The following is a 20,756-nucleotide window of genomic DNA, read 5'->3' on the forward strand; positions in this document are numbered from 1 at the left end:
ATCTGGGGTTGAAAGAGTTTTGTACCAAACGCTGCGGTCTAAGGTTAAGTATCCCTGTCAGTTTTTAAAATAGTATACCTATTTCCTTATTCACCCAGAAACTGCCATCAGTTAATGAATTGGCTATAACCCCTCTATATCCTATCATCATTTTCAAGTGATTTTTTCATAGTTATGAGGATTCAGAAAATCAGTCATTGGTTTTCAAGAGAAAGTATCATATTAAGGAATCATTTAAGCTAAGAATTGTCACAAGAATTTCCTCAATAGTTGCCATTAGTCTGCATTCACTCTATATCGAATTTCCCAAATCATATCTACATTTATACAGTTATTTTTATATACTTTAAAGTTGATTTGGCATTTCTCTAAAAAGAAGATGAGTCTAAGTGTCCATAACCTATCCTGTCATTACTTTGGAAACAACCTAACAGAGTTAGTGGTTTTTCTACATAGAATCCTAATATCTTTATGTACAACATGAAATACTCTTTTCATCTAATAGTTTTTCTACCCATAATTTTAATTTTATTAGAAAATTAATATTTCAGACTAAATACTTTTACAATTGCCATAATAAGTGTAGGGAGAACAGTGGTATCCTCCCAGAGAGCTTACATGAAAGCTGAGGAGAAGATTCTTTCCAACAATAAAAATGTCACTCCTTAAATGTTTTAAGTCTTTTTAAATTGGTATCATCCTGGTTTAAAATACACCATTGGTATCATGGTGTAGTTTTATTGTGAATTCAATACACCCAAGTTTCTCTGTAAAACTCCATAGAAATTTTAAGGAAATTTACACAGAAGTGGAAAATGGGAGAATGGTATCACTGTTTGAAACTTAGAATTTCGAGTGCCTTGACCCTGTAGTTCTGCTGGGGAGGCCGGCTCTGACCCCATGTATGTTTTCTGTGCTGTGGGAAGTCACAGTACTGTACTTTGACTATTAACCATTTGCACTTGTGTTCACAAAATGAAGAAGAAACATCTTTATAAGGGCATTCAAATGACTAATGCTTGATTTGTGAGATGAGATAGTTCCTCCTCTGACTTGCGATTCCTCTAATGAGGTTTTCTCCTAGTTAGTAACTTGACTACCTTGAGTCCCAAATATTTTTATATGACACATTAAGGTGATGGGGGACATTAGGAACAGTTTTTTTCTCTTCTTTGCTCTCTAAGTGCTGTGTTCAGCTTTTGCTTTGAGAATCTACTATACATATTCATTGGGTGGAAAGTCTAGATGTGAGTTTTCATATTTTCTTGAAATTGTTTCCAGAAATCTTTTCTTAGATCAATTACAACCCAAAGTCAGAAAGACTGATATATTTTTATCACCAACTCATTGTTCTCAGAGATTAGCACTGGCTCTCACTTATTGAACTGTGGCTTAACAGGCATGATATTGTACTTGGTCCTTGAAGTTTTAGATTCCTTGTATTCAAAGTTTTAACTATAGTTGACAAATGTAAAATTTTCCCTTAAATTTATCTTTTTCTCAACATCTGAGGTTATTCATCTTTTCCCCATTGTTCCAAAAATAGGTCAGTATCATCTTCCAGATCTTCAGTCTGTGGGCAAACATTTCTCTCTGACAATAAGCATAAGATTTACAATCTATTTTATTATAGACACAGGATAGCTGGGCAGTGGTGGCACACGCCTTTAATCCCAGGACTTGGGAGGCAGATGCAGCCAGATTTCTGAGCTGGAGGCCAGCCTGGTCTATAGAGTGAGGACAGCCAGGGCTGCACAGAGAAACACTGTCTTGAAAAACCAAAAAAAAAAAAAAAAAAAAAAAGACACAGGATACTGTAAATAATTTGGATTTTACTTTTCTTTATATTACTGACCATATTATGCCTGACATAAGTCTTCTCTCAAATTTTAGTACAGATGTTCAATTAACATAGCCTAATAAACATATAATTTTCTTTCATAAAATAATTCGGGTTCAATCTCAGATATATAAGAATATAGTCATTTTTGCTGTAAGAATTAGATCCATTTATGTGTGTTTCACACAGGTTGGAAAAACTACATAGGGGTAATTAAGAAATGTTGATCAGTTGCTTTTCTTTGCTTAAGGGTAGCATATATATCCTTTAAGTTTAATGCTTTGCTTATTTATGTGTATACATGTTCACATGTTTACAGGTGCTTGAATGTAGAGGCCAGAGGACAACCTTGGGTGTCATCCTCCAAAAAGACCATATATCGTCTTTGAGATAAGCTCTTCCATTTACCAGAAGGTCTGTAATTACCTTAGACTGCCTGATCAATAAGATCCAAAAATTCTTTCATGACTACCTCCTCAGAACTGGCTGATTAAAAACATAGGTTAGCACTTGCTGCCTTTAAGTTGGTTCTGGGAATGCAGTGCAGGTCCTTGTGTTTGCAAGGCAAGCACTTTGCTAACTAATCCTCGCCACCAGCCCTGCAAAGTTCTTTCTTCAACAGTATGTGTAAAACTAACACAAAAGCTGTTAATGACTGTGGTGGACAGATTATGTCCAGATTCTGGTGAAGATTACACAAATCTTCAGATATATACACAATCTTCAGAAGATATACATAAAACATATGCTTAAACTCATTGATTGTATGTGCTCAACAGTGTTCAGGATTTGTCCATGGCCTGTACCTTAATAAAATTGCTAAAGTAAACTGATCGAACTCTAAAGTTAGGCATTTCATCACTGTCTACATTCTCAGTAATCATGCTTTATAAAAAGTGTTTAAAGTCCAGTAATTAAATTTTATTTAATCCTGAACATAATGGTAGAATCAGAAAAAAAGAAAAACTACACATTGTAGCAATTTTTTTAATAATGTTCTGGTAGTATCCAGGAAAAAAGATTTCATTAGAATTTCTTCAGTGAGCTGAAGTTTGTTTTGTTGTTGTGTACACTATATCATATTGTATCCAGCAGAAAACTAATATTAATTAGAATTATTAATATTAAAAGTATATTAGAAAAAACAGTAAAACTTAATTTTATAAGCTTATAAAAATACAAATACATATAATATATGGGAAGATATGTATAACTTTCATATATAACAATGATAATTATAGGAGAAGTCTTTGCATGTTAAGGGGTAGTGAGGATCATGGAGGAATGGGAGAGGAAGGAGGAAGGGGGTGATTATAGAAATAAAGTGCTCATCTGTAAATTTCTCAAAAAATTAAAAGTAATTTTAAAACTTCTGGCTTTAACTTAAAATAAGATATATATTAGGATGATAAATATATAAAATAATGTTATCTGTGATATGTACATGAAAAACCTCATCATATAAATGCGACTAAGTATCACAGATCTAATAATTATAAACTTTGCCTGTAGCTTGCTAGTCTACATGAAGTAACAAGTGAAAAACCTTCAATGAGAAATCACTGATATCTTAATGTGGACATAATTTCATTGTGTGATTGCTGAGGGATGCTTCTTAGAAATCTATGCATTCACAGTGCAATTCTCAAATGGCGTAAGCAACATCCAGTCCTTTCATTTAAGCTGGGAGGAGCACACATAATACACATTGCTTGAGACACAAATCCACTGATAAGTTGATAGAGTAGTCCTCTCTGAGCATTCCTATCCTTGACAATATGTCCCATGGTATCTGGTGCCTTGTATTTGTGAGCCTTGATGCTAACCACATCTTCTTGTAAAAATGGATGACACAATTAAATAGGTCTTGTTTATTAAAAATGAAATGAGGATCCTAAAATTTTGGGAGCATTTCCAGTTGATCATTGTCTCTGTGACCACAAATCGATGACCCTAATTCTACCCACTGAAAACCAATGATTTAAGAAATATACACTATTGAACTCTAGACTATTTTTCAGATTAAGATTCTTTGATGACTACTTAAAAATTGTAAAGCATGGGCCATAGGCCAGAATGCTTATACCATGGCTGCTGGAGCTGGGACAGTGTTTAGAATGTTTTATATCTCTCAGGTGAATTAATCTGCAGAAAATTCAGGGACTACTCATATTTACTTAAGAATTGTGATGCTAAAACCAGTTTTGCAAATGAACTTCTCAGTAAGTATTCTGTCTAAATTGGGTATATTACTGAATGCTAATTTGGTTCAAAAGTGATGGGACCTATAACAGACAGAACATATGAATTAAAACTAAGTATAATCTTAATACTAAAGATAATTCTAGATTTGCTTCTTTTTTCATTTTCAGACTATCTAATTACAAATAATATTGTTTGCAAATACATGACCACATGCCTTTCTCTCTCTCTCTCTCTCTCTCTCTCTCTCTATATATATATATATATATATATATATATATATATATATATATATATATATATATGTGTGTGTGTGTGTGTGTGTGTGTGTGTGTGTGTGTAAAATGATAACACTTCCTATTCCACATCTTTACTTAACAACATACTATGAGAAAATTTACCTTAAAATGCTTTTCTTAGCAATCCCATTCTTTAATTCTTTTCAAGTCCTCTTCTGGGCTGTGTCACTGCTCTCAGTTCATAATTACCCTTTGTATTCCATTCTTAAGGATTTTATTTTGGAAAAAAAGGCAAGGCTTACTCTTTTAGATGAAATTTCTACATGTTTGTGTACATAAGTGAAAATGGACTATCTCCCCAACATTAAAATTGAAATTTAGCATAGAACGTTGTTCTTAGGATTAAGTATATCATAACCTCTTGGGGTTTAGTGAGACTGCCTATTCCCTTTGCAGAATTGAGATCAGTATGTGGGTGGGGGGTACACAGTGAGAGTCTTCAGGAAAGCTTCATTATGTATGTTTGTATTATGCATGTATGCTTGTTTTGTTTTGGCTGTTTGCTGACAAGCTTGTTGTCATTGTCGTTGTTTGTTTGTTTTTTTCTGTCTCACCTCTTATATCCCAAGTGCTATTTACTAGCTACTTTCATGGTAAATTCCCATCCTTGATAACAGACTTTTAAATACTTCTTGCAAACGTGTCATTTTCAAAATTGCCACAGAATTTAACTTCGAGAAATTTTGACATAAACTAAAAAAGATGGCTTTATTGGTAAAAGCACTTGCTGTGTAATCCTGGAACCCATGCTAAAACCATGTATATGTCTGCTTCCTCAAAAGTCCTGAGACATATGGAAAGAAGAAAGAAAAGAAACCTAAGAAGTTTTGGGCCAGCTGGACTGGAGGAAGCAGCTGTAATAAAGAGACCTTGACTCAGAAAGAAGATAGAAAATGGAGACAGAAATCTATGCTATCTTCTAAACTCCATATATGCACACACACACACACACACACACACACACACACGTATGTATACATCACATACATCACACACACATAAAAGACCACACATGTCCAATATACATTTCCAATGCACATATTGTACACATCATGCATACACATTCATCATGCACATATATCCATGCAGGCACATGCACATAGCACACACATAAACATACCCAAGCTAAATATAGAACAAAAAAATGAAGCACTCTAGATTGCTGATTTGTATCCTAAGAAATGACAAACTAAAGCTGGTTCCTGTGTACAATGCACAAGCTGGTGAAACTTGATTAATTTTACTTTGAAAATATGACAAAATTCTTACCTTCCAAATCCTAAGGGGCATATTTTCCATAATTCTGAGATCTTAAGGAGAACATTTATGTAAGAGATGCAGCAAAAATACTCATGTAGTGCTCTCTGTACCAGCCTAGGCAAAGTAGGTTCCTGCTAGTTTAGGGATGTGGGGTGTGTCGTGTTTGCCTCAGATGTATTTTTTTAAACCTTTATATTTTTCTCCTTTCTTCTTTTTAAGTGATAATGCTTTCAGTAGAGATAATCTGTTCTCTTTCATGTCTCCTCCTTAGGCAATGCATTTTGAAGATTAATATAATATGGATAACGTGCGTGCCAGTCCTGCCTAATACGAAATGCTGAGGATGTGATTTCAGACTTAGAGAATTGAGAGACATTTCTCTCTAGGAGTTTTGGACTGTTCAGTTATTAAAGGCATGTGGCTGTGTGGCAGTGTGCCTGCATTCTCAGCTGTCTGGTCACTGGTGCAGGCTATAATCACACACCTCTCTGTGCTTGTGATTCTAGCCTGGGTTTACCCTGAGTCAGTGGTTCTGGCTGCTGTGCCTCGCTGTCATCCTGCATTGCCATCAATCATTAAGACATTTCACCCATCACACGCTCAGAAGACGCCATTGCTCTCTGGGCCAGAGATATTTTTCCTGCCCTCATTTACCTTTGAAAACTGAATGTCTTTAAAAGTTGTAGTGGAAGGGGGTCGTGCTTTAATAAACAGCTTAGATTACATTAATGGATTTAATTGCTCTTCATTTGAGACACAAAAAACCTTGCACTTATTCAGAAAGTACCTTCTCAAGAGTATAGTTGGAGATTTATTTCATGTCATAGATTAAATTATTGCTTGCTTACTTCCCTCACTTGAAATGCATAATTAATATCTCCAAGCAAGTTTAGATTCATAGTTACATTTTCTTCCTTCTTTACTTTTCAGAACCACCTTAAGTTATTGGAGCACTGATATTTTTACACTACAAATCATAAATCATGTTAATGTTGGAGTCTGGGAGCCCAAGCTCTATGTTTAGTTCTAATGCTTGGCATTAGAGCCTGTCATTCTATAATAAACAACTTCAAAAAATCAGGAAACATTTTGAAAGAATGCTCACAGTTCAAGAATTAAATGTAACACAATGAATAATGAAAAGATTATAAAGCTACACAACTGCTTTTGTTACTGGATGATGTAATTTGGCCCTTTCTAGTAGAAATCTAAGACCAGAATTTTATCTGTAAAGTCTGTCTTAGAAACATCACCCTGAACATCATTTAAAAATTTTTAAAAATATATTTGTATATTTAGGAGGAAGAAAAGTAATCTTACATTTCTCTCTGAATTACAGAGCAACCCCAGAATTTGGAGTAATACATCTGACTCCTCATGCTTATGTGGGGGAATGAGGACATTTTTATGAGAATAGTCATCTAGATGATACTTCACAACATTAAAATAAAAAATGAATAATAAATAATCATTATATTTATAAAATTGCTTTTTAAGTTGGTTCTAAGATTTTTTATTCAATTCATGTAAAATAGTAAAGTAAAACAAAAGTTCAAGCAAACAGAAATGTAATTTTGAAAACTAGAGTTTATATCAAACTGTAAGGGATAGCTGTGCTAGGCTTGCATTTCTGAGGAAGTATGGTAGGACATCAGCACAAATTCTGGTTCATGAGTCCAAGTCATACTGACCCTTGGCTCAACTACTTAATTGTTACATTATAGCAGGCAACTTAGTTAACCTTCCTCGGCTTCAATTTCCTCAGTGTCTGAACAGAAATAATAATGAGGTTAATAAGACTCACTTCTTATTATCTCTAGGAATTTTCTAGAAGTAATGTATATATGTAATAAAAATAATTCTATTGGGATTAAGCAAAGTGATCCATTTATTTCACTGACCTCTGCTATTGGTAGAGAACAAATCCTGTCTATTTGGTATATGCTGAATCAAATCCCTTATAGGTGATTACAAAGTAGGAAAGGTAGCTCCATCATGTAGAACATTCATGATCAATAGAATAATCTCATAACTGAAATACGAGTGGGTATATTCCATATAGACTCATGAGGGAGATACATTTCTAATATGTGTTGAATCAACAGATATATTATAAAGATACATACTTGTTTTAAATATAGCCATAAGTTAAATTTGGCAGACCTTTCATAAACGCAGAGAATATAAAAGCAAAACCAGATGGCTGCAGAGAGAATGTAAGTTCATGAGCTGGAGAGATGGCTCAGCAGTTAAGAGCACCGGCTGCTCTTCCAGAGGTCCTGAGTTCAATTCCCAGCAACGACATAGTGGCTCACAACCATCTGTAATGGGATCTGATTCCCTCTTTTGGTGTGTATGAAGACAGCTACAATATATTTATATATAATTAATCTTTAGAAAGGTGCCTGAACAAGACCCCTTAAGGCAAGGCACATAAAATTTGTATCCCAGACAGGCTATATAGAAACAATCGGATGTACAAGCACATTATTACATCATCAAAAGGGTAATGGCTTAAAAATAATTTTGTATTTTTGTGCACATCAAGTTATAAAGATTTGTTCTTGGTGTCCTCAATATCTACCTGTACCACATAATGGTGTTAATCCTAGAGGACTTAATTAATTATTACAGATAAATAATATTCATATTTCTAATTTAGAAGATTAAAATATGTACATGTGACTAATGATTCATTTTTGGGCTTTCTAGTTGCAACTGCTCTAACAAAAAGCAACTGGGAATGCTATGTTTATTTTCTATAATTACATAGTTATTGCCTATGTTATGCTATATGCTTGGTGTTCCAACTTGGATTGGAAGAAACAATGGAACTGGCCATTTAATGAATAAAAGTTATTCATTTGAGATGTCTTTGACAATTTGATTGTTATCATCAAAGACGAGGTAATATAAAACATTTTTTAAAAACAAAACAATATCTTCTTTTTTTTTCTTTTTTCTTTTTTTCAATATCTTCTTAAAAATAGAAAAAGAGGGGAAATTGTATTCCTGTGCATATCATTTGAATTATGCTTTTATATTTTTAAGAGAATTTTAAAATTTGGATGCCAAGGAACTTCTTGCTGAGTGTATATGCTCTAACTAGACATACTGATGCCTGGGTGAAATGAAGGAATTCACTTATTGACAAATGCCATGATCCTGATTTAATATTGGGAAAGAAGGCATGTCTATGTTTTTTCCCACAGAATGCTACAGAAGCATGCTAGCTTCCAGAGTGATTGGTGTGGCATGCTGAAGATATGCTGACTGTGTGCTTGCTGAATGCCCAGACAATGGTAACACAAGAGCTATATTGGGTATATGCTCTTGACTTACTTTAATTGCCAAATGTACCAGATTAGATATATTGCCTTGCTTCAAGCTTTTAGACTTTGTGGGACAGAATATAGAGACTGTTAAACTAGCTTAGAAAAATTAATCTAAAGAAGAGCTATAATGACTCTTCTCTCTCCTTTAATGTGATCAGCTGACTCAACCCTAGACTGGCCTAGAAATAAATCCAATATTGGAGATTCCAATTATAAAGATGGCTAACAATCTTCTTCAGCCAGCTGAGTTAATTTAAAATATAATCCACACTTTTTCTAAAAAGTAACAGCTTATCTCTTGATATACAAAGCTACCTTCCCTACCCCAGAGGCTAGGCTTTCTGTCTTCTGAGTTGCTAATTTACAACTGAATTGGATACCTCAGGGACATCCACAGATAAGTTAATACTGTTCCACCTTTAACTCTTGACCTTGTTTGTTAAGCAGACTGGCTGTCTCCACCCAGGCTCACCTGGATAGAAAGATCCAGTGTCTGTTATATATACTTGCAAACACCCTTGCTTCAAAACTTACACAAGTGGATCTCCAAAAAGGGAGCCACATAGAATTCAGATCTATGTGTGTTTGCTTATGAACAAACATGGGCACCAGTGAGAGGTGCAAGGCAAGGCACCGCATGGGGAGGATCATGATTTCTTCTCTGAGTCCCCAGGAAGTACACCAAATTGCATAGGGGTTAATGTTGAGAGGCTGTCCTTAAGATAATAAGGGAGCCTATTACCCCTCCTCTGAAAAAGAAGTCATACAATATTTAAGAGGAATTATGGTCCCTCCCTGGTTAATGCCTGCTGTTTTATGAAGGATGTTTATCCACCTGTTTTCTTCCTCCTCATTTTCAAATTAATAAAAAGGAAGGAAATGTACAGAGCCATATTGTGGTGTCATGCCACTTGGTAGGAACTCCACATTGATCAAGGTGAACTTCCTCTCCCAGACTTTGTTGAGCAGGGATTCCTCTGCTTTTCAGGATCCTGCTTTACCTAGGGTGGAGGGCTCAGAGTGAAGGTGAAGTTCATTGTTCCTCCATGTCTATGAATTCCTGAATTAAGCAGGTGATCCACACAGCTGCCTGAGCAGTGGAGCCAATGACTGCTAAACCACTTCCCCAGAGGCTTGGGAGAGGGGCTTGCCCAAACTGTTAAATGGTCTGACTACTATTAAAGTAGGAGCCTCAATCAGTAAACTATCATCTGGACTCCTTCTTTTCACCATTTCCCAGATCTATACCTCAGCTTCTGTTCCAGGAACCCGGTTTGCAGTAGCTGCAGGCAGCTATAGAATACAAGAGAGAGAGGGAGGGGAGGGATAGAAAGAGAGAAAGGTTTGGGGATATAGGTTTGTCTGGCCAATGAAGTCAGAAGTATCAGACATTCCAGAAGGTGATAATATAGTAGAGGTTCTTGAGAGTCACTAAGTAGATCCTGGGAACATAAACTAAATCATCTGCATTAAACCCTCTTTACTAGTCTAGCTTTATAATAGGAGATTCTGTATTTCAAATATCTAATAAGACTTTATCCTCCCCACTTCATGTCTATACATGTCCACCTTCTGATTTCTTCTCCTGTTCTGTCATGTTACATTAGCTCATTTCTTACAGCCTCTGAAACAATATTTATTTATTTCAGAGATTTAAGTCACATAATAATTATAACTTATTTAATGGAGAAACTGGCTCTGTAGCAATCACCCTATTATTTAAGCTTTGCGACTCTTTGACTGATAATTTGAGCCACAGCATTCTGCAAATAAGGTGAGAAGGTTCAATGATTGACCGTGCTCCCTGCTCAGAGTCCAGTTTCCAGCACACACATCAGGTAGCCAACATCCTCAGTTAATTCCAGTTTTGGAGCATTGGATGTCCTTTTCTGGTTTTTCTTGACAGTTGCCTGCCCCCACACATATACTCAAACACACATGTAAAATATTTTAAATAACATATAAAATATGAAATGACAAAGGAAGATACTCAGATTTGGAAGTGAAAGTATGCTACCAGATGTTTCTACTCTCTAACTGAGCCTACCACATAATTCTGATTTTGTGTATCAGATATCCTAGGTAGGGTAATGGAAAAGCAAGGGCATAAGACTCTCCTGAGAAGAGAGACTAAAGATAAAGTAATTCCAGTCAAGGGTGGTTGCTTCTAAACAGAAGTGACTATAAGTAGAATATCTTATTCTGGTGAAACATAATCCTGCAATTTCCAAAGATTTAAGAAACATTTTCTTTTCTGTTTTTATTTATTAGATATATTCTTTATTTACATTTCAAATGTTCTTCCCATCCTGCTTTCCACCCCTGAATATCCCCTAACCCATCTCTCCTCCCCTTGTTTACTAATGCACCGACTCCCGCTTCTCTGTCCTGGCATTCCCCTACACTGTGGTATCTAGTCTTCTCAGGACCAAGGGCCTCCTGTTGGTACTGAGACCTGCGAGGCCTGTGACATCATATAGGCGACAATTAGAACTATAGGCCTGTTGCCAAGGCAACAGCCGCCATATACCCAGAATTCAATGGCCCACCTTTACCTGTAATTTACATCATCACCTGTATATAACTGGGTAGCGTTTCTCCCCCGCTCTTTCTTTCCTTCCTTCTTCCCGTCCGCTACCTTTTCCCCATCTTAAATAAAGTCCCATGTGGAACTGTTTGGCCTAGTGTATCTCATTGCAGCCCATGTCTCCACTGCATCCCCGCATCCCACACGCTGACCTGTGTTTTTTCACAGACCTGTGTGTTACAGACCGTGGGTCTGCTGTGGGATAACCAGGGTCCTCTGGTTCAGGAAGGCACAGGTCTGACTGAGATGACAGACAGAACAAACCACACACACACAGAGGCGGTTTGAACTGAATGTATTTTGGAGCTCTAAGGCAAGGATTTTTATACAGGAAGAGTTGGTATTACCATGTCAAAAGATGTAGCCAGTGAGGCAGGCACAATTATCATAGCCATTTGGTACAAGGAAATGCAACATCAATCAGGAACAAAGTTTCTCAAGTAACAGATACAGAGGATCAACTTACAGATGCCATCAAACTTCCTGATTAGAATACAGAGTCACTCATAGTTTACAGCAAACCTTCAAAGAGTTTGAAGTTTCTTATACCTCCTGGGTCTCAACAAGTTCTTGTGAGAAATCCTTATTTAACATTTAGCCTTCTACCTTGTGAAACAAAACTTCCTGAGTAAATCATTGCTTTTCAGTATCAGAGTGCCAGAGCCATCCTCATACACATACGCACAGCCATAAAAACCTGCATGTGGTTGGAAGGTAGTAATTATGTAAACAACTATGAGGCAAGGCATTGCAATTCTAAATAGGGGGTTTGGCAGTCAGTGAGTCAACTTCAAAGACTGGATTATCAGCCAGGCCATTGGAATCCCAGTGAAGAGAGAAAAGGAGGAAGTCAGGGCAAACTGCTACTTGAGAACTACAGGTCCATCTTATATAGCTAGGAAGTAAGAGAGTACAGGAAATTGCCAGGTGAGATTATCAGCTTCCAAATATACAGAGAGTTCTGTTATTCCCAGGAGACATTTTTCTTTTCCGCCTCTGTCTGTAAAATATCATTTTTACAGATGTCACTGGGCCACCGCGGCAATAAGGTCTGGACTCAATATAGTTAGACAATAATTCCAAGTGGCCACCTAATGGCACTCTACATCCAATTGTTTTAAGGGATCTTAATACATACTGTCAGCAATCTGGTAAATGGGACCAAGTTCTATATGTTCAGGCTTTTATCTATCTCCGCTCTAAGCCTTCTCTCTGCGCTGCCTGCTCCCCATCACAGCTTCTCCTAGCCATGAAACCTACCCACCCTCTGCTAGAGGGTGCTACTTTTGATCCCGCTGACAAGCCACCACCCACCTGCGCCAGGTCTTTTGGGACTGAAAAATCCCAAACTGCAGCCTTGGTCTCTCCTTCCAGTCAGGATAGGAGGACAGCCTTACCTTCCTCATCAGACCCCACCACTTAGCTGCACTTTTAGAAATATACCCTTCACCCATTCCTTTTTGGTAGTGCCAACTTCTCCCGTTCCCTTATTAGGAAGAGATCTCTTAGATAAGTTGGGGGCTTCAATTTCTTTTGTTCCCCCCCACTCACCTGAACCCAAGCTCTCCAGCAGTTCCCTTACTTCTCCTTGTAGCCAGTCAGCCTACTAACACTAACATGTTATTTCCTTTACCAGCTTCTCAGTTGGACCCCAGAGTTTGGGACATCTAGAACCCCTCTGTTGCTACACATCATTCTCCTGTTGTCATCCAGTTACTGGACCCTACCAGGTACATCAGCCAAACTCAATACCCTCTCTTTCTCCAGAGCCTCAGGGGACTTAAGCCTATCATTTCTGACGTCTTAAGGGAAAAAACTCCTTCATCCCACTTCTTCTTTCAACACCCCTATACTAGCAGTTAAGAAACCTAATGGTACCTATCACCTGGTTCAATACCTCAGGCGCATTAATGGTGCAGTGGTTCCTTTTCACCCTGTCTTAGCTAATCCTTACACACTTCTTTCTACTATCTCCTCAGGAACTTCTCATTTCTCAGTCCTAGATCTAAAGGACACATTTTTCTCTATTCCTCTTGACACCCAGTCACAGAAAATATTTGCATTTACCTGGATGGATCCTGACAGCCACTTTTCTACCCAACTTACCTGGACTGTTCTACCTCAGGGATTCCGAGACAGCCCACACCTATTTGGCCAGGTTCTAGCTTCTGACTTATTCTCTTTATCTCTCCCTAGATAAAAATTCTTCTTTATGTAGATGACGTCCTTGTCTGTAGCCATCTCTAGAGATTAGCCAAGCAGACACCTCTGCTCTTCTAAATTTCCTTTCCAATTGAAGCTACAGGGTCTCACCTTCTAAAGTTCAACTGTCCACTCCTCAGGTTACCTATTTGGGATTAACAATTACCCCAACCCACAAGGCTATTACCTTAGATAGAAAAAATCTGACTCAGTCTTTAACTGTTCCTTCTAGAAAGGAAGAGCTTTTATCATTCCTAGGAATGGCTAGCTTTTTATGTTCCTGAGTTCCTTCCTTTTCCCTCTTTTCTCGACCCTTAGATGAGGCAGTACTAGGCCCCACCCATGAACCTCTTCTCAAATCTGTTGCCAAACCCTTCAGAGGCTCCAACAGGCTCTCCTTAAGTCCCCAGGCTTACATCTCACTGACCTGACTCGCCCTTTTTTCCTCTTTGTAACTGAAAAGGAGGAATTTGCCCTTGGAGTCTTAGGTCATCAACTGGGACCTTCTTTTGCACCTGTAGCATACTTGTCAAAAAGACTAGATTTAACCATCCAGGGTGGGCACCTTGTATTCTTGCCTTATCAGTTGCTGAACTCATTATTGGAGAATCAAAGAAATTAACCTTGGGATTTCCTATAACTGTGCTCTCTTCTCATAACCTGTCACAGCTCCTAACTTACAAAGGCTTGCAGACTCTACCTCCCTCCAGAGTTCTTTCTCTCCAGGTAGCACTAATAGAGGATTCCACACTCACCTTCCAATCATGTCCTCCTCTTAATATTTCTACTTTTCTTCCCCAACCTAATACTAACCACTCCCTGTCTCATTACTGCACTGAGACTTTAGAGCAACTATTACCTCATTCTTCACACATACAGGAGGGTACATTGCCTCAAGCCATCTATACTTAGTACACAGATGGAAGCTCCTTTCTATATGAAGGGACTAGAAAAGCTGGCTATGCCATAGTGTCAGACACTGAGGTGGCAGAGGCACAGGCCCTTGCTGTACACACTACTAATCAACAGGCTGAGTTGATAGCTCTCGCTCGTGCCTTTCAACTGGCACAGGGACAATTCCTCAATGTCTATACAGATTTCAAATATGCTTTCCATATCTTCCTGTCCCACGCTGCTATCTGGAAAGAGCACAGGTTACTTACCACAACACAAGAATCAGTAACTAATGCAAATCATATTTTAGCCTTGCTAAAGTCCTCCCATCTCCCCACAGCTATTGGGCTTGTCCACTGCAGATCCCACCAGACGGATGACTCTATTGTATCTAAGGGAAACAACCAAGCTGATGAAGTCAGTTCCAGGAAGGGAACCTCTAGCCTGATAGGTAGGGAAAGGGGTACTACGATACCTCAAGTTGGAATCTATTTAAAAACCAGTCTTGCTAAGCTATCACAGGAACTTTACCTTGACTGGGTAAAACTCGTACCTCTGGCTCTTTTCAGGCTATGAGCTCTCCCCAAGCGACCTCTTCATATCTCACCCTTTGAACTCATGTTTGGACATCCAGTTTAAACTCCTGGTCTCTCACCTAAATGCTCTCCCCTCCCAGACCACCTACTTACCCCTTGCTTTGCCACCTTCGCTCTCTCCTATGGGACTTTGCTGACCACCATCTACCGTGGCCACAGACTGTCTCTTGTCCACTACCTGTCAACATTGGAGACCAAGTCCTCTTATCCCCTCCAGATCATGGGCCCTCACCCCTCTTTCCCAAAAGGCAGGGCCCTTTTAAGGTGATTCTCGTGACCCCTACAGCTGCTAAACTCGAAGGATTTCCTCATTGGGTCCATCTATCTCACCTTAAACCTTTCATCCCTCCACCTAAAAATGACTCTTCTTCATACACGTCAAACCCAATAGGACCATGCTCTATTAAGCTCCAGAGGACATTGAGCCCATCCACCTTGTCCCCAATTCCAGAACATGAGACTCCACTCTGGCAGCTGAGCTCAACCTCATTGGATTAGACATGGGTTTCTTGTCCTACCTCTGCTGTTCTTCATTTCCATCCAGGGCCGTCCTTACATCTGGAGATTTGAGGTTCCAGAAACCCCCACAGATTGCAAACAGTCTTTCCAAATAGGGTCAGGAAACTGCTCCATAGCCGGATGCCAGGAACCAATCCAAATCACGATCGTCCCTGTATCTGTTATCCCATCTAAGTATTATGATCTCTATACTTGCTTTCTCTTTGACCAGACAGAAGATTATTGTAAAAAATGGCCAGATGAATATGGGGGCTGCCCATATTGGTCTTGTCAGATACAATGCTAGGATTACAGGTCAATCATTTCTTCTATCAACACCATAAGACAGTTTTCTTCTACATACAAGACCCGTGGGATCCCAAGTGGGAGGCAGGAGTTGTTGGCAAGCTCTATCTTCAAAACCAGCCCAGTTCCCCAGTAAGTCCCATCCATATTCAGAGAAAATATATCTCAATTACCCAACCCCTAGATATTGGAAAAGTAAGGGAGATAATTAAACACTCCTCTGAGGTCCTTGATTCTTTGACAGCACCCCTCATAAATGACACTAACTTGACATTTTGCCTGTTGCTTCAAACCTTGACCTCAGCATACCTGCCCCTTAATGTCACCAGGCCTGGTCGCTTTAAAGATTGTTGGTTATGTGTACGTCCAGGAATTGACTCAAAACTGTCACTTACAGCTTCTCCAGTGATACTGTCAAATAACCTTACCTCACCTTTTGTTAACTGTCCTGACTCTGATGTCACCATGACTCCATACCTTACCTCTGTTCCTCTCTTTGGCATGGCAAACTGTTTTAAGACCTCTGGGACACGTTCTGTAGGAACACTAAGCTCCCTAGACTGTAATAAAACTGTAAGTCTTGATATATCATCTCTTCCACAATGCCCTGCAATCCAGAACATGTCAATTCTTTGTGGCACTCAGGTATGTCATTGCCTACCTGCCAGCTGGTCAGGAGTTTTGCACATTGGTACTCCTTTTCCCTGAACTGGGAGTAATCCAGGGAAATGAGCCCCTGCCAATCCCAGTTGTAGATATGATAGCTGCTTGACACCAGAGGGCAGTTCAGATAGTGCCACTCTTGGTTGCTACAGGAATAGCCATAGGTGTTGGTACTGGTGTGGCAAGAATAAGGACTTCTCTGGCCCAATACAATACATTCACTTCCCAGTTTAAAAGCGATCTCCAGGGAATGACTGAAACTGTGCTTACTATCCAGAAGCAGATCGATTCTGAAGCAGCCGTGGTGCTTCAGAACTGACAGGGCCTAGATGTCCTGACAGCTAAAGAAGGTGGTCTTTGCCTGTTCCTCCAAGAAGAATGCTGTTCCTATGTCAACCACTCCGGGATAGTGAGAAACAAAATCCAGGTGTTTCAGTCAGACATAAAGAACTTCAGAAATCATGAGACCTCCAGCTCTGACATTTTCGAAAACCCTATATGGAAATGGATACTACCTTTTGTAATGCCTTTTCTAGTCATCTTCCTGGTGTTATTGTTTGCTCCCTGCCTAATTAATCTTGTTTCTACATTCCTCCAATTGCAAATACAAAAAATTCTAACCAAACTATTAATCAGCTTCTGTTATAGAATTACCAGCTGCTGCCCATGGAAAATCTGCGGTCTGCAGAGGTACCTGATGTCAACATGTACCAAGTGGACCCTGATGATGAAAGTCAGCTACACCCTGAAATTGACAACGCCCCTAGACAGCAAGAAGTAGTTTAAGAGACACAGCACCCTCACTCCTTTTCATCATCGGGTCCCCTCCCCTTTTCTTTTCCTTTTCTTTTTAATGGAAGAAATGCAGGGATGTTGGTACTGAGACCTGCAAGGCCTGTGATGTCATATAGGCGACAATTAGAACTATAGGCCTGTTGCCAAGGCAACAGCCACCATATACCCAGAATTCAATGGCTTACTTTTATCTGTAATTTATGTCATCATCCATATATAACTGGGTAGCGTTTCTCCCCTCTTTCTCTTTCTTTCCTTCCTTCTTCCCGACTGCTACCCCTTTCCCATTTTAAATAAAGTCCCACATGGAACTGTTTGGACTGGTGTATCTCATTGTGGCCCACGTCTCCACCGCATCCCCGTGGCTCATGCGGTGGGCAGACAGGTGACCTGTGCTGTGATGTAGTCAGACAGACCTGCGTAAAAAACCAACACCTCCCCTCCCTTTGATCTCCCACAAGGAGTTCATCTGCTGCATATGCATCTGGAGCCATGGATACCTCTGTGTGTACTCTTTGGTTGATGGTTTAGTCCCTGGGAGCTCTGGGGGGTATTCGGTGACTCATATCATTTTTCCTCCTATGGTGCTGCAAACCCCTTCAGCTCCTTAAGCTCCGCCCTTGGGGAGCCTGTGCTCAGTTCAATGGCTGGCTGAGAGTGTCCCCCTCTGTATTTGTCAGGCACTGGCAGAGCCTCCCAGGTGACAGCTATATCTGGCTCCAGTCAGCAAGTACTTGTTGGCATCCAGAATAGTGTGCGTTTTATAACTGTAGATGGGATAGATGCCTAGGTCGGGCAGTATCTGGATGGATTTTCCCTCAGTCTCTGCTTCATACTTTGTCTCTGTATCTCCTCCTTTGGGTATTTTGTTCCCTCATCTAAGAAGAACCAGAGTATCCATACTTTGCTTTTCCTTCTTCTTGAGCTTCATTTGATCTGTGTATTCTGTGATGGGTATTCTAAGCTTCTGGGCTAATATCCACTTATCAGTAAGTGCATACCAAGTGTGTTCCTTTTTGATTGGGTTACCTCACTCTGGATGACACTTTGTAGCTCATGAATTCATTGTTTTTAATAGCTGAGTAGTACTCCACTGTGTAAATGTACCACATTTTCTATCCTTTGAAATTGAGAATAGCAAAGCTTCATACAAATATTTTTCTGAAGATATAAAAAATGGAAAGTGTTTATGCACTTTCTGAATCTAGTAAACACGTCATGTAGCAAGAACAATAAGACAGCAGTTATACAGAGGGACAAATCCTATAGCAATCACATTATAAAGGGGAACTCTTGTACTTCTTTAGATAAAGTCTACAAAAAAAGTTGAAGCTTCGAAAGGGCCTAGAGACAAAGATCTGTTTGTAGGAGAACAGACAAGTCTGTTACAGCATTGGTCCATAAGGTCATGGCTTACATTTCAGTCTCCAAAAGCTTGAAAATTTCTTATTCAAAATAGGGTCAGTTTCCATCACTTAGGAGCTAATAAAAATAAGAGATGCTAAACACTACTCTCAAACTACTGGACAAAAGAAATTACCCTTATGTGCTAGGTGCTTACAAGTATGAAGACTTGTAGACTATTTGAAGTGCCATAAATGGCAGAGTAATAGACAGGCCAACAGCATCAATATTACAGGATAACTTATAAGAAATATAAATTCATGTCCCTACCCAAACCAACAGAATCAGAAACTCTCATCCTAACAATTACCGTCTTGCAATATTGATATACACTGAAACTGAACTACTGCCAGCATGCAGGAATCACGGTGTTAGCTCCTTGGTAAAAACATCAGGATCCTGTGAAAGCCTGGCAGCTTTAAAGTGAAACCAAAATTGAGATCAAATCACAGCAGATATTGTTTTATATACACAAACACAAGCGCACACACACACACACACACACACATGCATCATTTGCCTTAAGAAATTTTCTAAATGGCAACACTCAAAGTTAATAATCGAATATTCAAATATGGATCGAATAGTTTTCTTGGAGACATGAAAAAATAGTTTGCTACATATTTAGTATTCAAGTTGCATGATTAATTTCTTTTATGTATAAGTGAGAAATGCTATCATCTTTGTATTTGAGAGGCTTGTTTTGACCTGTAATGTAATTGATTCCTGTAAAAAAGCTATGCATTTTATAAATGAGTCCTACTGAGTTTAAAGAATTATGCACGTGTCCACAATTGCCTCTAGTAATTTCCACTACATCAATAGTTTTACTTATTGTTTCAAATTCATACAGACAAACAAAAATCCTTCATTCTTTTTAAAATAAATAAACTTCCAATGATAGATACATCTAGTTAGCTCTGTGCTACTAATCTTTTGGGGATTTTTTTAAATCAGAAAGTCACGCAAATATCTTTGATAAGAGCACAGGGCAGGAGGGACAGAAGCATAGAGACCATCTGTAACCTAGGCTTTTGTTCACATCTCTTCTATTGTCTGACTGCTCAGAAAATAAGAAACAATAGCCATTTTTGTTTTCTTATAATAGGAGAAGCAAAGATAAAGCTAATGAACACTGCAACAGACTTGTTCCAAACCAGGCTTTATAAGGCCCTGACGAAGGAACAGCCTTTTCTTCCACCTCCCACCCTTGTCTTTGACTAGGGCTCTTGGCAGGTGTGATAGATAGCAGGAGTGTAAAGTGCTTTTTGGAACTGCTCGTCAGAGAGCGATGTCATATTACCAGTATGAATCCTGCTGAGAAGAATTGGCTGACTGCACAAAGCTCTTACTTTGGGGTTCACATTTCATTTTGGATTGCTCCTGGTGTTTGTTTAAGGTTATTGCCACCTCAGTGGTTTAGATCTCATTGAGTCCACTGTAATTCAGATGAAAGAAACCCGGTACCACCCAGCATTTAATGAGAAGGTATACTTTTAAAACTCAGAATAAGAGAATCCCAACCACAAACTAAGAATGCTTAAAAGCTATAATGAAGCAGTAACTACAAGGAAATATCAGAAAGTATACATTTGATTCAAATCAGAACTTTTATTTTATAAAATACTACACAGAGTTATTTAGTTTTCTGCTCTCAATGTCAGATTCAGTGTTAAAAGGGGATTTGGTCTAGCAACAGAATTAGCAATTATTGGTATAGAGCAGGAAAAAGAACATCAAATTCTGGCCTCAGCAGAATGATGGGTTAGATACACTCACACAAATTGTCATTAACATGTGTCTAGTAAGATTCAGGGGCAAAAGCATGAAGAAGGTTGGTAAAGAGCCTACTATAGTCCATGTCAAGTGACCAGC

Source organism: Apodemus sylvaticus, chromosome 19 (genome assembly GCF_947179515.1).
Source record: "Apodemus sylvaticus chromosome 19, mApoSyl1.1, whole genome shotgun sequence".
Classification (NCBI taxonomy): domain Eukaryota; kingdom Metazoa; phylum Chordata; class Mammalia; order Rodentia; family Muridae; genus Apodemus; species Apodemus sylvaticus.